This window comes from Macaca thibetana, chromosome 10 (assembly GCF_024542745.1).
Source record: "Macaca thibetana thibetana isolate TM-01 chromosome 10, ASM2454274v1, whole genome shotgun sequence".
Taxonomy (NCBI): Eukaryota; Metazoa; Chordata; class Mammalia; order Primates; family Cercopithecidae; genus Macaca; species Macaca thibetana.
In genome coordinates, this window is record NC_065587.1 from 86,097,916 (window position 1) to 86,111,796 (window position 13,881).

The following is a 13,881-nucleotide window of genomic DNA, read 5'->3' on the forward strand; positions in this document are numbered from 1 at the left end:
TCATCACAGGTTGGCTCCCAGGAATCCTGATCTTACATTACAGCAGTCTAGAGCTTTAGGCAAGGCAGAATTTTCCATCCTACGTGGCCAAGGCAGAGAGAATCTCTGACATAGAAATAAGATTAGCTTCTCCACCATGGTAACCCAGCTGCTGACTCCCAACCTACGGGAAATTATTTTTCACAAAGAAAGAATCCTTAATTACTAACCAATAATTAAAACCTGAAGCCAAGAACAGGAAGCCAGGCTTTGGCTCCTAGCAATGTTCCTTAACCTCTCCGGGAATATTATGGTGAGGTCTGTACTTTCCATGTGGCATGCACACAACCTCTCCACAATAACTGCTCTGCAAGGCAGAGAATAAGATATATTACAGTGTGTAGGAGATGTTTTCATTAAGCTATGGAAAGAGATGGATTATGTTTTATAACTCAAGCATTGCCAATTTTTTAAATAAGGAGTTCAGTGTAAATCTAAGCTATTCAAAGAGCACTAGTTCACAGACTCCCATTGAGGTACTGCAAACCAAAAAAAAAAAAAAAAAAAAAAAAAAAAAAGAATGCATTGTTTGATCTTTATGGTCCTCAGTTTCCCCATCTATAATTGTCATCCCCAACAAGATTCTCATTGTCTCCAGAATCAAAGGGGTATAATAATTATTCATATGGCTGATATGAACACTGGGTCTTTGTTGATCAATCAAAAAATAGACATTAAATGGAACTTCTGAGAATGTTCAGGGCATTGAAGCTATTCTGGTATGGATGTTGGACCACCCTCCCTTTTTTCTCCACAACACCCCACAAGCATACACACACATATTCTTTCTCTAACATGTAAAGAATGTTCCAGAACACTCGGTGGAAAGGAGCCAGTCCCTGTGTAGAGGCTGTGTAGTGACAGATGGGCGCTGAGTCATTTGATACAGTCAGCACCTTGCAGGAATTCTTGCCAGGCACTTTACCAACAAAAAATATATTATCTGTGAATAAAACCATGGCCAAGGCTCATAACCACTTCAATTAATCACTCATAAGCGGTCACAATGATCCTATACTACATGGCAGCTTTATTGGGGAGTTTTGATTTGTTGCTCACTTGATTATTAATAACTCGCAAATCCATCTCTCCTCCCATGGAGAGTTGATTGTTGGCTAACGAAGTATGAGAACCATGTGCTGTCTCCCACCTCTTCTCCCTGTCGTGGTTCTGATATTTCTCCATTGATTTCTGTGGAATAGCAGGAGTATTAGTTCCCAGAATTTGTTGAGTATTCACTGTGTGCTTGGCCTTGTGTTTTATATGCATGATCACATTTAATGTGCATATTAAATCAGTGAAGTGGGTACTTTCTAATCCACCTGTCACAGCCGGGAAACTGAAGATCAGAGAGGCTAGTGATTTGCCTTAGCTCACACAGTCAGTGAGTAGCAAAATGTGAAGTTCACCATCTGTAGTGCTGCCTTCATTTAACCTGCCCCCCTCCAGTCTACCATATCTCACCAAATGGCATCACCATGGTCACAATGACTAACGTGCTAAACATTATCATCCTTGACTGCTCCTCCCTTCTTTTTCCCCTCGGCCACCCTATCTGCCAGCTCTGCTAGGCAGCACATCTGCCTCTCTGTTCCCACCGCTGGCATCCTGGACCAAGCCAGCATCACTTCCCTCCTGGACCCCACAGAAGCTTCCTGCTTCCACTTTTACTCTCTGCAATGCAGTATCCCAAAAACAAGCAGAAAGGTCGTTACAAAGAACAAAGTAGGGGAAACCATATCACTCCCGTGCTTAAAACGAACAGGTGGCTCTCCCCCTGTGGGACTTAGCATGTCCTGCCTTTGTCCTGCTCGCTCACAATGAGCCAGACTCTACAATCCAGGTTTCTCCCTAATTCAAGGCTTAAAAGACGGTTACACTAGCTGTTCCCACAGTTGAGTCCGTCTCAACTTACATTGCACAGCCTGTGTAGCCACTTCCTAGTTCTTAAGATAGTCTGTGGTTCTGTATTTTTGTTTTGTTGCATGTGTTACCCCATTAGAATGTCAGCCCCAGGAGGATGAGGCCACAGGGATCTGACCTATCTTGTTCACCTCTTTATCCTCAGCACAGCACCATGGCTGGAACAGTGAGTGGTCAGTAGGTATCTGTGAGATGACTGACTGGCTGAGGATTGAACATTCGGCTTTCCTCTTTTTCTTTTGCCTTCAGCCTTTAATTTCTCCTGGCCATGCTTCTCCTCACATAGCTCCTATCTCTGTCTGTTTGCTTCTCCTTTTATACTGCTCACAGTAGAATTTATTTATACCTCAGTCAACACCAGCATTTTGTTATGAAAGAAAAGCTGTAGGTCAGTGCCACAGAGAAGACAATTTCCCCAGGAAATGAACACGTCCTAGTACTTCTTTAGTAGTTTCTGGGGATAAATGCTATATTTCTTCATAGCCACAACCAAAAAACAGAAAGCCTCTCTATCCAAGACTGCCTTGTCCATCCCAAGAAAACAGAGAACAACAGAAAGCAGCAGGAATGATTCCCTTGATGCTCTTAATTCATTCATGTTATATGCAATTAACAATAGGCCATCTGATTTCTCAAAGCATGCAGTTTCAAGCTGAAAAATTAACCTAGGTTATTTTCCACTCAGTTAAGTATCAAAAAGATTTTGAAAAAATAAAAAAAAAAAAGAAAAAGAAAAAGGAAAAAAACCAAGATGAACATGTTCTTAACTAATGAGCTATGCTTATCCACTGTTCCACTAGAAGAGAATTTTCAAAATATGGACACTCTGTTCACAAGTATCTCTTGAGAAACCTAGTGTTACAGTGTCACCATTATTAATATTAAACTTGATGCACCATATTTACAGATCCTTCCAAAGGGAAACAAACCTGCCCTGGAAACAATGCTTATAATTATAATCATGGATTCTATCTGTTCCTCACAGGGAATGCTTAAAATATCAATTTAAATGCAAATGAATCTTATCATTCCAAATTAGATTCATCCCATTGTGTTGAAATTAATATAGAAAATAACATCAAACGCCAAATTACAAGTAATTAATGTTGACACAGTGAAAAGTATACACTCTCATTTTGATATTTGGGGAAGAAAGTCTTGTCTGTGCATGTGCCATTGTGTCCTATAAGCAACAACTGGAACACAATACCCCCAGCACTAGTAATCGTGCAGGATTAACACAGCAAAAATCTGAGAGGGAGGACAAATGGCAATGACACATCTTGGGATCCAGTAAGCTCTTCTTTGGGTCTGAGGAAAAGCACTTAAATCTGTATTTAAGTGACTACATACTATTTAAAAATAAACTACTTGAGGCCGGGCCTGGTGGCTCACACCTGTAATCCCAGCACTTTGGGAGGCTGAGGTGGGTGGATCACCTGAAGTCAGGAGTTTGAGACCAGCCTGACCAACATGGTGAAACCCCATCTCTACAAAAAAACAAATACAAAATTAGCCAGGCGTGGTGGCACATGCCTATAATCCCAGCTACTTGGGAGGCTGAGGCAGGAGAATTGCTTGAACCCATGAGGTGGAGGTTGCAGTGAGCCGAGATCGCGCCATTGCACTCTGGCCTCCACAACAAGAGTGAAACTCTGTCTCAATAAATAAATAAATAAATAATTTAGGTCTTAAAAATTAAAATATTTTGCATAGGCTGAACATGGCGTCCCATGCCTATAATCCCAGCACTTTGGGAGACTAGGGTGGGTGTATTGCTTGAGCCAGGAGTTTGAGACCAGCCTGAGTAACATGGCAAAACCCCGTCGCTACAAAACAATTAAAAATTAGTTGGGCATGGTGGTGCATCTGTAGTCCCACCTACTCAGGTGGCTGAGACGGGAGGATCTATTGAGCCTAAGTCGAAGCTACAGTGAGCCACAATCACACCACTGCACTCCAGCCTGGGTGACAGAGCGCGACCCTGACTCAAAAAAATAAGAAAAAATATTTCTGTTAAATACAAAGGCAAAGAGGACCTTTGTCTCCTCTGTACCTAACGTAAGCGTTCGCTAACTACACAGGTTCTGGCCACCTGTTTTTGTAAATAAAGTTTTATCAGAACGCAGCCACACTCAGTTTTTTACTTGAGATCTACGGTTGCCTGCATGCTCTAAGGGAAGGGTGGAGTCATTGTGACAAAGACCATAGGGCCTGCAAAGCCTACGATTTTTACTATTCGATCCTTTAAGAAAAGGTCTGCTGAAATCCCCTGGTCTAACCAGTTGTGTATCAAGATGTAGGAAAATTGTTTTGTTAGAGACTTAAGTCCAGAGAGCTTCAATACAGGCTCCAGTGACAGCTGTACCACCCTCTAGCAGTGTGACATCTGGAAAACTCCTAAATGTCTTGGGGGCATAGCACCCTCCTTTGAGAGCTGAGAAAATTGAACTCTTGTCTGTTGTAACTCTAAAATCTTATGAAACTCTCCTCCCTTCCAATAAATCCCTGATTAAGAAACAAAAGTTGAATTAGTTTTGTTAAGGAAATGGAATAGTCAAGTAGTTTGAATCTAGTTAATTTGCTTTTGAGAATGACAGACATTAAGTCAAAGTGATGCTCCTTTTCCATGCATGATGCTGTATACTCTAATCACCGGGGCTGAATGATTTCAAAGAGTTTTGCATTCATTGAGTGTCTTAGCTGGGATTCCTCCAAAAGCTGACTGTGAGACATGGATTCACGAACCAGCATTTTATTTGGAATTTGGTCCCAGGAAGCACAGGTAGGGGAGCAGGGGAGTGAAACAGGGAAGGAAGTCAATACAGGGTGTGCACAAGTGAGTCCCACTGTGGGCAACACGAGCTCCGTTCTGCTAAGCACCCCTAGAACATGAGTTAGAACACATGAGGGAGAAAGAGTACGAGTATGAACACACCAACTCCTATCCATCATTGGTTGATGATTAATATCAGGATGGATAGAGGAACAATTTCCTATACTTCTAAGCTGCCATATCATCAGTGAATTTGACTCCAGAGATAAAGAGATAAAATGCTGCCAGATGGAAGTTGTGTCAATGGGCACTGACATGCTCAAAGCAAGGAGTTATTATCGGTGTGGCATCTAATAGCATCTAGGACACTCACAAAATCAGAGGTCTCCAATCACACATCCCTATTTGTAAAAAATTTTAAGTAGGCACTTCTAATACATGTGTAGCTATTTATTCAGACAGTATATGTATGTACTACTATCAATGGGCTACGTACATTATAAATCATATCCAAGAAAGACAATTTTAAAGGATAAAATATAAATAAATATTAAAAGTTAAAATGTGCACTCATGTTCATGGTAGCATTATTCACAATAGCCAAGAAGTATAAGCAACCCAAATATCAATCAATCAATGGATGAATGGAGAAGCAAAATGTATTACATACATAAAATGGAATATTATTCGGCCTTTTTATCATCTTAAGATCCTAAGGTCCTAAGATTATTTATTCAGAATTTCAGGAAGGAAATTCTGTTACTTGCTGCAACAGGGACGAACTTTGAGGATATTACACTAAGTGAAATAAGCTAGTCATGAAAAGACAAATATTCTTCTGATCCCACTTATATGAGGTATCTAGAGTAATCAAATTCATAGAGACAAAAGGTGGAAAGATGGTTGCCAGGGTCTGGGTTGAGGGGGAAAATAGGGAGTTATTGTTTAATGGGTATAGAGTTTTAGTTTTGCAAGATGAAAAAGTTCTGGAGATTGCTCGTACAGGTACTTAACATTACTGAACTGTACACTTAAAATGGCTAAGATGATGAATTTTGTTACATATTTTTTACCACTATTACAATGAATACATCATTTTTTAAATCAAGGTAAAACAAGGCTTAAAATATTTCCTCCCAACACTCTAATGGATCATCCTGTCATCCTCCCAAGTGAGCACAATCCACTTTTGAGACCTTTGCACTAAATGCCTAGTCTGTAGCCCTGTCCTCAGTGTAATCAGCAAAAGATTCTGTATTAAAATATAAAATCCTCTGTCCAGCTAGATGTTAAGATTTCTGTCTTTAAGGGAGATAAAACAGAGTTATAGGAATGGCAGCAATAAGGATCATGCAGACAGGTAGATCTGGGTTCCAATCCTGCCTCTCTATTTAGTTACTGTGATTTGAAACAAGTTAATTAACCTCTTTGTTGTACGTGTACATTCCTGAGATATAAAAGAAGGATAACAATATGCCTTCGTGTTTTCATTCAACACCTAGTTATTGAGTGATATGCTACACCAGGAACTGTAGTATATTGGTTGCCTATTGCTGCATCTCAGATTACCCCCAAAACATGGCAGCACGGTTTTTATGGGTCAGAAATTCAAGGGCAGTTTGGCTGGGTGGCCCCATGTTTCTCATGAGGTTGCAATCAGCATGTTGGCCAGGACTGCGGTCATCTGAAGGCTCAACCAGGGCTGGAGGATCCACTTCCAAGGTGGTTCACGTGGTGGCTGTTGGCAGGAGGCCTCAGTTCCTCCTCGCACGTAGCTCTCCACAAACCTCTTGAGCATCCTCATGACATGACAGATGGCTTCACCCAGAGCAAGCAATCCCAGAGAGGAACCAAAATGGAAGCTACAATACCTTTTATGATCTGGCCTCAGAAGTCACACACCACAATTTTGCAATGTCCTATTGGTTATACAGGTCAGCCTTGTTCATTATAGGGGACTGTATACAAGGTCATGAATATCAGGAAGCAAGAATCACTAGAATCCCAAGTGGGAGGCAGGGACAAGTGGCTGAACAGAGCAGACATAGTTTCTACCCTCAAGGACCTTAGCAGCTAGAGGGTAAAATAGACTCCAAAGAAATAACTACAGAAATAATTATGATCTGGGTGCTTTGCTACAGTGGAAGAGTACTCAGTGCTATAAATGTGTTTAATATGGAGAACCAGATCTGGACTGCCAGGCAAGGGAAAGTTTCCCTAGAGAAGCTATCCCTATGCTGATACCTGTAGAATGAGGAGAAGTTAGCCAGGAATCTGGCAGCAGAAGGAATAGCTTGTGCAAAAGTCCTGAGGCAGGAACACGCTCGGCCCTTTCAAGAATCTGAAGAAGGCCAGTGTGTGTGTGCTGGGGGAAAGGAGAATTGTATCAACATGGGAAGGAAAAACGTGGCATGAGATGACATTGGAGAAGTAGAAAGAGAACCGACTGTATAAACTTCGTGAGCCATGAGGGCTCATAACTTCATCCTAGGAGCAAAGGAAGCTTCAGGGTGGCGGGGAGGGGGAATAACATGCTTGGATCTGGCATTTTTCAAAGATTTGCCAGCTAGGGAGACAGATTGGGAGTGAGCAAGAATGGAGGCAGGAAGAGCAGACAGGGGGTTTTTCTAGGAGAAAAGATTATTTGCCAAAGAGCTGTTATGGTTGAAAGAAAGATAGAGAGAAAGAATGTAGTTAAAGCACCCTGAATTTCAGAGGTGCTCCCAAAATAGTCTTTCTCTCTTCCTCTTAAAACGGAAACCTTCAGGAACACCTAAAATAAGATGATATCTGCAAAACATGTATCTCTAAAAAGAGCAGACAAAAACACAATCACATAGCGCAGGCCTCATTAGGCACCTCGTAAGTTCAGGCACTAGGGTCCTGAAGGAGTCTTGTGCACAGGAAATTCAGGAGAGGAGTCAGCAGTGAGCTTAAAACCTCGCTCCACCACCAGCAGGAACCCGGACCGACCCACAGAGAGTGCTGAATAGCATTTACGATGCTTAATCAGAAAGCGTGCAGCGTTGATCTGGAAATTAATTGGATGCTCGGATTTTTCGCACATCATGGAGAGTTAGATGTTACAAAGATTTTGACAGGAATATATTTAGTAACAGTATCACTGATGTTCAGTCTCAAGCAGGGGCCTCTATCTACTCCGGGGCTCATTATATTCTAAGTGACAACGGGTGCTTAGTAAATCTCCTTTGATTATGATGATCAACCAAGTCACTCAGAGTGTCTTTAATAGATAATGAGAAACTGTACCAGAGTTGGGGTTTTCTAAATATGAAATCAAACTGCGATTCGTGTGACCCACTGTGCTTTTATTTATTTAATCATTTTTACTTAACTGATTCACTATTTTAATAGGTAGTTTTAAAAGTCAACTGTACATTACCACATAATGTAATTTATATGGTATATAAATTACCATATAACTGCCATTTATATGGCAAGTGAGGAAACTCTCACTTGCCATATAAATAAGGTAATCATAAAAACAGATACCGTCTACCCCTAAAATCCCCCATGTACAGCCCAGGATGGGCACAGCACACCCTGAGAACTGCTGGACCTGGATGTGCTTGTAGTCAACGGTCTTGGAAGGAATAGCCACGGTTATTGGTTCACACAGCCATGATACAGGGAATATGCCCCTATGTGACATAGGGCATATATGATACAGGGTGTATATCCACACATTCCAATATCGATACAGGGAGAGAATGGTGGAGAGAGAAAGGGAGATCTCTCGAATTAACGACAATGAATATCAACTGAACCTGAAGAAACAGATGCTCTTTGGTTCGTGGAACGGGTATGAACAGATGCTCAGGCCTGAACACTGCTCACACTTTGCAGCTTCAGGGACCATCGGCTGAGAGACTTGTCTTCTGGACTCATTGCCTGGGGTAGGGACCAGGGCTCATTTATCTTGTCTCTCTAATCTGGGAAGCTGTGAGGACTAGAATGGGTAAGGGTTCAGTACAGGGTTTACAGCTGCTGAAAGATCCCTGTAGCATTTCCTTTATAGGAAAATCCTATGGATATACCTAAAGATAGGTATTTGTGATGGTGAAACCTACCTGCATCCTCTTACACTGTTAATGCAAATGTCAAATGGTGCAATCCCTTTGGAAAAAGTTTGGCAGTTTCTTATAATGTTAAACACACACTTAGCATATAACCAGCAATCGCACTCCTAAGTATGTACTCACGAGAAACAAAAACGTATATTTATAAAATGGCATATACATAGCAGCTTTATATTTGCAAAAATCGGAAATAATTCCAATGCCCATCAACAGGTGAATGGACAAATAAAACTGTGATGCGTGTCTATAGTGGAATACTATCCCACAACAAAACAAACAAACTGCTGCTGCATACAGTACAATAGGCATATCTCCAAATATTGTTAGCTAACAACAAAGACAAATGCAAGAGTACATACTCTCTGGTTCCATTTACATGAAGTTCTAAAGCAGGCAGAATTAAGATATAGCGGTAGAGATCAGAACAGTGGTTGCCTAAGGTAGGTGAAGATTAACTGAGAAGGGCATCATATGGTGAGACAACTCCCCAGGGTGAGGACAGTGTTCACTGTCTTGATCGTCATGATGGTGACTCAGGTTTATATACCGCTAAGATGCAGCATGCACGTTTAACATCACATATGCTACTGTAAATCATACCTCAATTTAAAAACATGATTTAAAACACAACCTATAAGCAAAAGAGCCAGTTTAGAAATCAGTTACCACCAAAAATGCCTTGTGAACGTGGGAAGAATGAGTGGAGAAGCCTGCCCATGTCTTGCCTCAGCATTTTCACCGCCTACCTGCTCACCTCCCTAGGTTGTCTCAGGCATAAACGAAGATGACAGATGTCAAGGCACTTGGAAACTCTCCAATCGCTGTACACTCTAAAAGGGATATAGTTTAATCATTTGTACTAATTTCTTAGAAACGCATCACTCTTTTTTCCTTATTTGCCTTTTTAATATAGAATCAAGGCTTGCTCATCATCAAAAAGATTCAAACATTACAGAAGTGTAGATAAAATAAAAACTGCAATTTCCCTTCTCTCTCCTCTCCTTTTCCTCCTCTATACAACCCACTCACTTTCCAATTTTGGTGACGTGGCAGTTCTGCGTGGATCTTTCCAGATTTTTTTTCTCCCCCAACTGCAATCATACAGTGCACCGTATCATGCAACCTGCTCTTTTATTTAACAACATATTCTCTCCCACAGTGTGGATATGCCGTCATTTATTTAACCAAGCCCCTAATGATTGACATTTTGGGTTTCCCCTAAAGTTTTGCTATTATAAACTACAAGATGAATGTGTTTCCTTGATCTTCTTCAAATCTTCGTGTGAATATCCCTTTAGAATACGTTCTTAGAAGTGAAACTTCTGGGTCAAGTAGTACATGCAATATTAATTTTGATAAACCTTATCAAATTATTCTCTGAAAAGATTGAATCAATTCATAGTCCTCCCAGGAGAATCCCTTCTCATTTTCATCTCAAAGACAGGAAAAATAAAGTTGAGAGAATGTTGAAATATTCAAAGATTCTCCGATGTCCTTGAAAAGCAGAAGTGGAGCTGACATCAACATGGCCTTATTTTCACTGCTGACTTGAAACTTCCATAATGAGGAAATAAAACACATGATTTAAAAAAAACTCATCAATGAGATTAATGAGAGCTGAGAGCCTATGACTTGAACATTTGCTGGTTAATAGACATAGGAATGGAAACAGTGTTGTGCCCATTACTGTAATTAACCAGAATGAAGATGAATGGAAGGGAGCCTCTTCTGCCCACCAAGCTTCAACTTAAATGCTGAGTCATGAGCTACTGGTGGAGGCTGGAAGGCCAAGACCCGGGCTAGTGCTGGGAAAAGGAAGTAGCTCTTATTTTCCCAAATGTGTGCTGGGTGCTCAGAAACAGAGACAGTGGGACCCCATCTCTACAAAAATAAAAATTTGAAAATTAGCTACGTATGATGACAGGTGCCTGTAGTCCCAGCTACTCAGGAGACTGAGGTAGGAAGATTGGTTGAGCCTGGGAGATCAAGGCTGCAGTGAGCTATGATTGCACCACTGCACTCCAGCCTGAGCGACAGAGCAATACCATATGAAAGAAAGAAAAAAAGAAAGAGAGAGAGAAAGACAGAAGGAAAGACGGAAGGAAGGAAGGAAGGAAGGAAGGAAGGAAGGAAGGAAGGAAGGAAGGAAGGAAGGAAGGAAGGAAGGAAGGAAGAAGGAAGGAAGGAAGGAAAGAAAGAAAGAAGCCATCCTAACAAGGAGTCCCAAATATCCCCTATATGATGTAGCTCATCCTTCAGGAAATAGGACACTTTCCAACCAACACAGTTAGGCTATATCTCCTGAGGTATTATGTTTTTCCTTGAATGGAGTTAAAACTCTTTCCACACCCGAGAGAATATGGCCCTGAAGGAAACTACGCCTGTCCCTGTGATGAAATGACCTAACAGGAGAAGCACTCAGCATCTTGCCGACAAGTCGGGGAGAACTCACAACCCACCCAGTGGTCATTTTAGTCAATTTTGGGGGGACACAGTTCTTTTGAATAGACCCCCTAAAAAAGGCTTGAACGAAAAGTTAGTCCATTCCAAAGCTATGATTAGAAATCATCTGTAATTCTCTACCAGAAGAAGAGCACCTTATTATCACTTAAAATTACTCTAGTCCAATAGCCAACTGCTATTTTTTTATGTTAACTTTTCTTTACAGGAAGTACAATATATTCCTTTTTGTGCACTGCTCCACGAGTTTGGACAAAAGTTCATACAGTCAAGAGGCAGAACATCCCCATCACCCAAAAAACTTTCCCCCTACTGCCCCATTTCCCACCCACAGTCCTGTCAACCACAGATCTGCTTTTTATTCCTACAGTTTTGTCTCTTCTAGAATGTTATACAAATGGAATCATACAGCATACGACCTTTGAGTCTGGCTTTTTCAAGCATTTATTCTTTATCAATGGGGTTACGTATAACAATAACATGTTCCTTTTTATTGTTGCATAGCATTCCCTTGTGTGATGTACCACAATGTGTTTGTCTATTTTCCAGTCTGGGAACATTTGGATAACTTTCAGTTTGGACAATTATAAATAAAATTGTTATATACATTCACACACAGATTGTTGTATAGAAATTAGATGTCCTCTGTCTTGGGATTGAGGAGCTCTATGGTAAGCCAACTGCTATTTAATGTCTTCCAGACATTTTCTAAAGTGACAGTCCTCAGAGTCATGGAGCCTAGAAACAGTGCAGTTGTTCCTGGAGTTCAGAATGCTTTACTCTGTGAATATCGTTCTCACTTGGGTAGCCTTGGTCTGTGAGTAAATGGGCTGTGATAGGCGTTGTGTAGTCCTCCATCCCAGCTCTGTCCCCAGCATCAGATAAGGATTCAGGCTGTGAACTCCGATGCCTTCAGTCCAGTGAGACCAGAACATCACTTGACTGTTTTTATTTTAGGTCTCGTGTCAAGCTAAGCTAAGATACTTCATTACTTTTTTTTTTCCCATCAAATTTTGTATCTTAAAAGTTTCAAAAAGATTTATGAGCAAGTATATCTAGAGATTTTTAACTAAATGAAATAAATTCAAATAGAATTCTGAGTATTTTTCCATTTGATTTTTTGAAAAATATATGCAGTTCCCAAATTTGAACAATAAATGTGCATTTATAATGTAAGATTATGCTCCCAGAAAGCTAAAAAAAAGTTAGAATTATCATAATTACATAATCCCTATTATACTTCAACTCTTAGACCTAATTTTTCATCATTTAACTTCAAAAAGATGAATATTTTTAATTTTTTTTTCTTTTTTACAATCACTATTGAGCACAGTTGAGTTAAATCCAATAAGTATTCTGTTGGGGCTAAAGATTTTCTGTTCAAAGCACACCTAATGATTTCTCTCTTGTTTCAATGGTATTAAATTTATGAGACCTCTATTTTCATCTCTAGTATCAGTTTATTTCATTTCCATTTTCCACTTGTTTTCCTAAAATAACAACAAAATGCAATTAAAATGTGTAAATAATGCTGCTTACAACACCTCCATAGCTAAATGCGGTATAAATAGAAGTGGTATGGCACTAGCACATTAAAAAAGGAGGCTTGAAATATCAACATTTAATGTAAAAAAGTACAAGTACAGTAATGGAAAGCTGAATGTTTAAAGGTTTGGAAACTCTTGGAAGCATGCTTATGTTGCTCTACCGAATTCCAAAGGCAAACAGTTTTATTTTAATAATTTTGTAGCTGGGCATGGTGACATGTGTCTATAGTCCCAACAACTTGGGAGGCGGAGGCAGGAGGATCGCTTGAGCCCAGGAATTGGAATCCAGCCTGGGCAACATAGCAAGACCCTGGATCTGTTTTCTGTACCTATAGTTTTGTCTATAATAATAACAAAATAATAATAATTTTGTTAATGTACAGAGCATGAGTGAGCTCCACCTGACAAATCTTATAATGTCAAATGATACTGATGTCAACAAAACAACTTAGACAATTCTTGAAATTTGCTTATTTGTTTATCTGATACATTTGTTAAGAGTCTACTGTGTGCAAGTGGTATCAAGTGAAAAACCCAGTGCATATCCTTGAATCACTTAGAGTGAACTGGAGGGGATGGAAAAGCGATGGACATCTATTCAGAGCAGAGTGTCATGTGGGGAGAGGACAAGGGACAGGGAGGCACGGGAGTTGGATGAGCTCTCTTCCTGGTTCTTGAAAATGCCATGAATGATGGTGGTAGCAGGAATGGCAAGGAGCACCATGAGTCAGGGACGTGTCATCCCCAAAAGGTCTAGGGCAGAGTTTTTCCTTCCCAAGAAACCAGTGTCCCATAATTCACCTGCTAGAACCTCTGTGCACAAAGGGATTGTGTGATTAATGTAGATTTTGGTGTTTCATCTTGTAGCAACTTAATAAGGTATGTGCCCAGCTTCCAAATGAAGGCTATAATCACTTTTCCATAGTTTATGAATTATGAAGTTGGATTCCCATTCCAAATGCTGTCAAAATTTTTTGACTTCAAAACCAATTAAAATGATGAATAGCTGTGAAAAGAACCAGAAGTGCATTTAATC

The 13,881-nt window shown here is 40.3% G+C and overlaps 2 protein-coding genes across 11 annotated transcripts in view; both read left to right on the forward strand.

Moving 5' to 3' along the window:
- The window catches only part of DSTN (destrin, actin depolymerizing factor), a 1,228,633-nt gene that overhangs the window by 1,003,267 nt on the left and 211,485 nt on the right, over nt 1-13,881 (forward strand). The window lies entirely within an intron of this gene.
- Nucleotides 1-13,881, forward strand: part of PCSK2 (proprotein convertase subtilisin/kexin type 2) — a 254,163-nt gene that overhangs the window by 152,491 nt on the left and 87,791 nt on the right. The gene's annotated exons all lie outside the window — the stretch shown is intronic.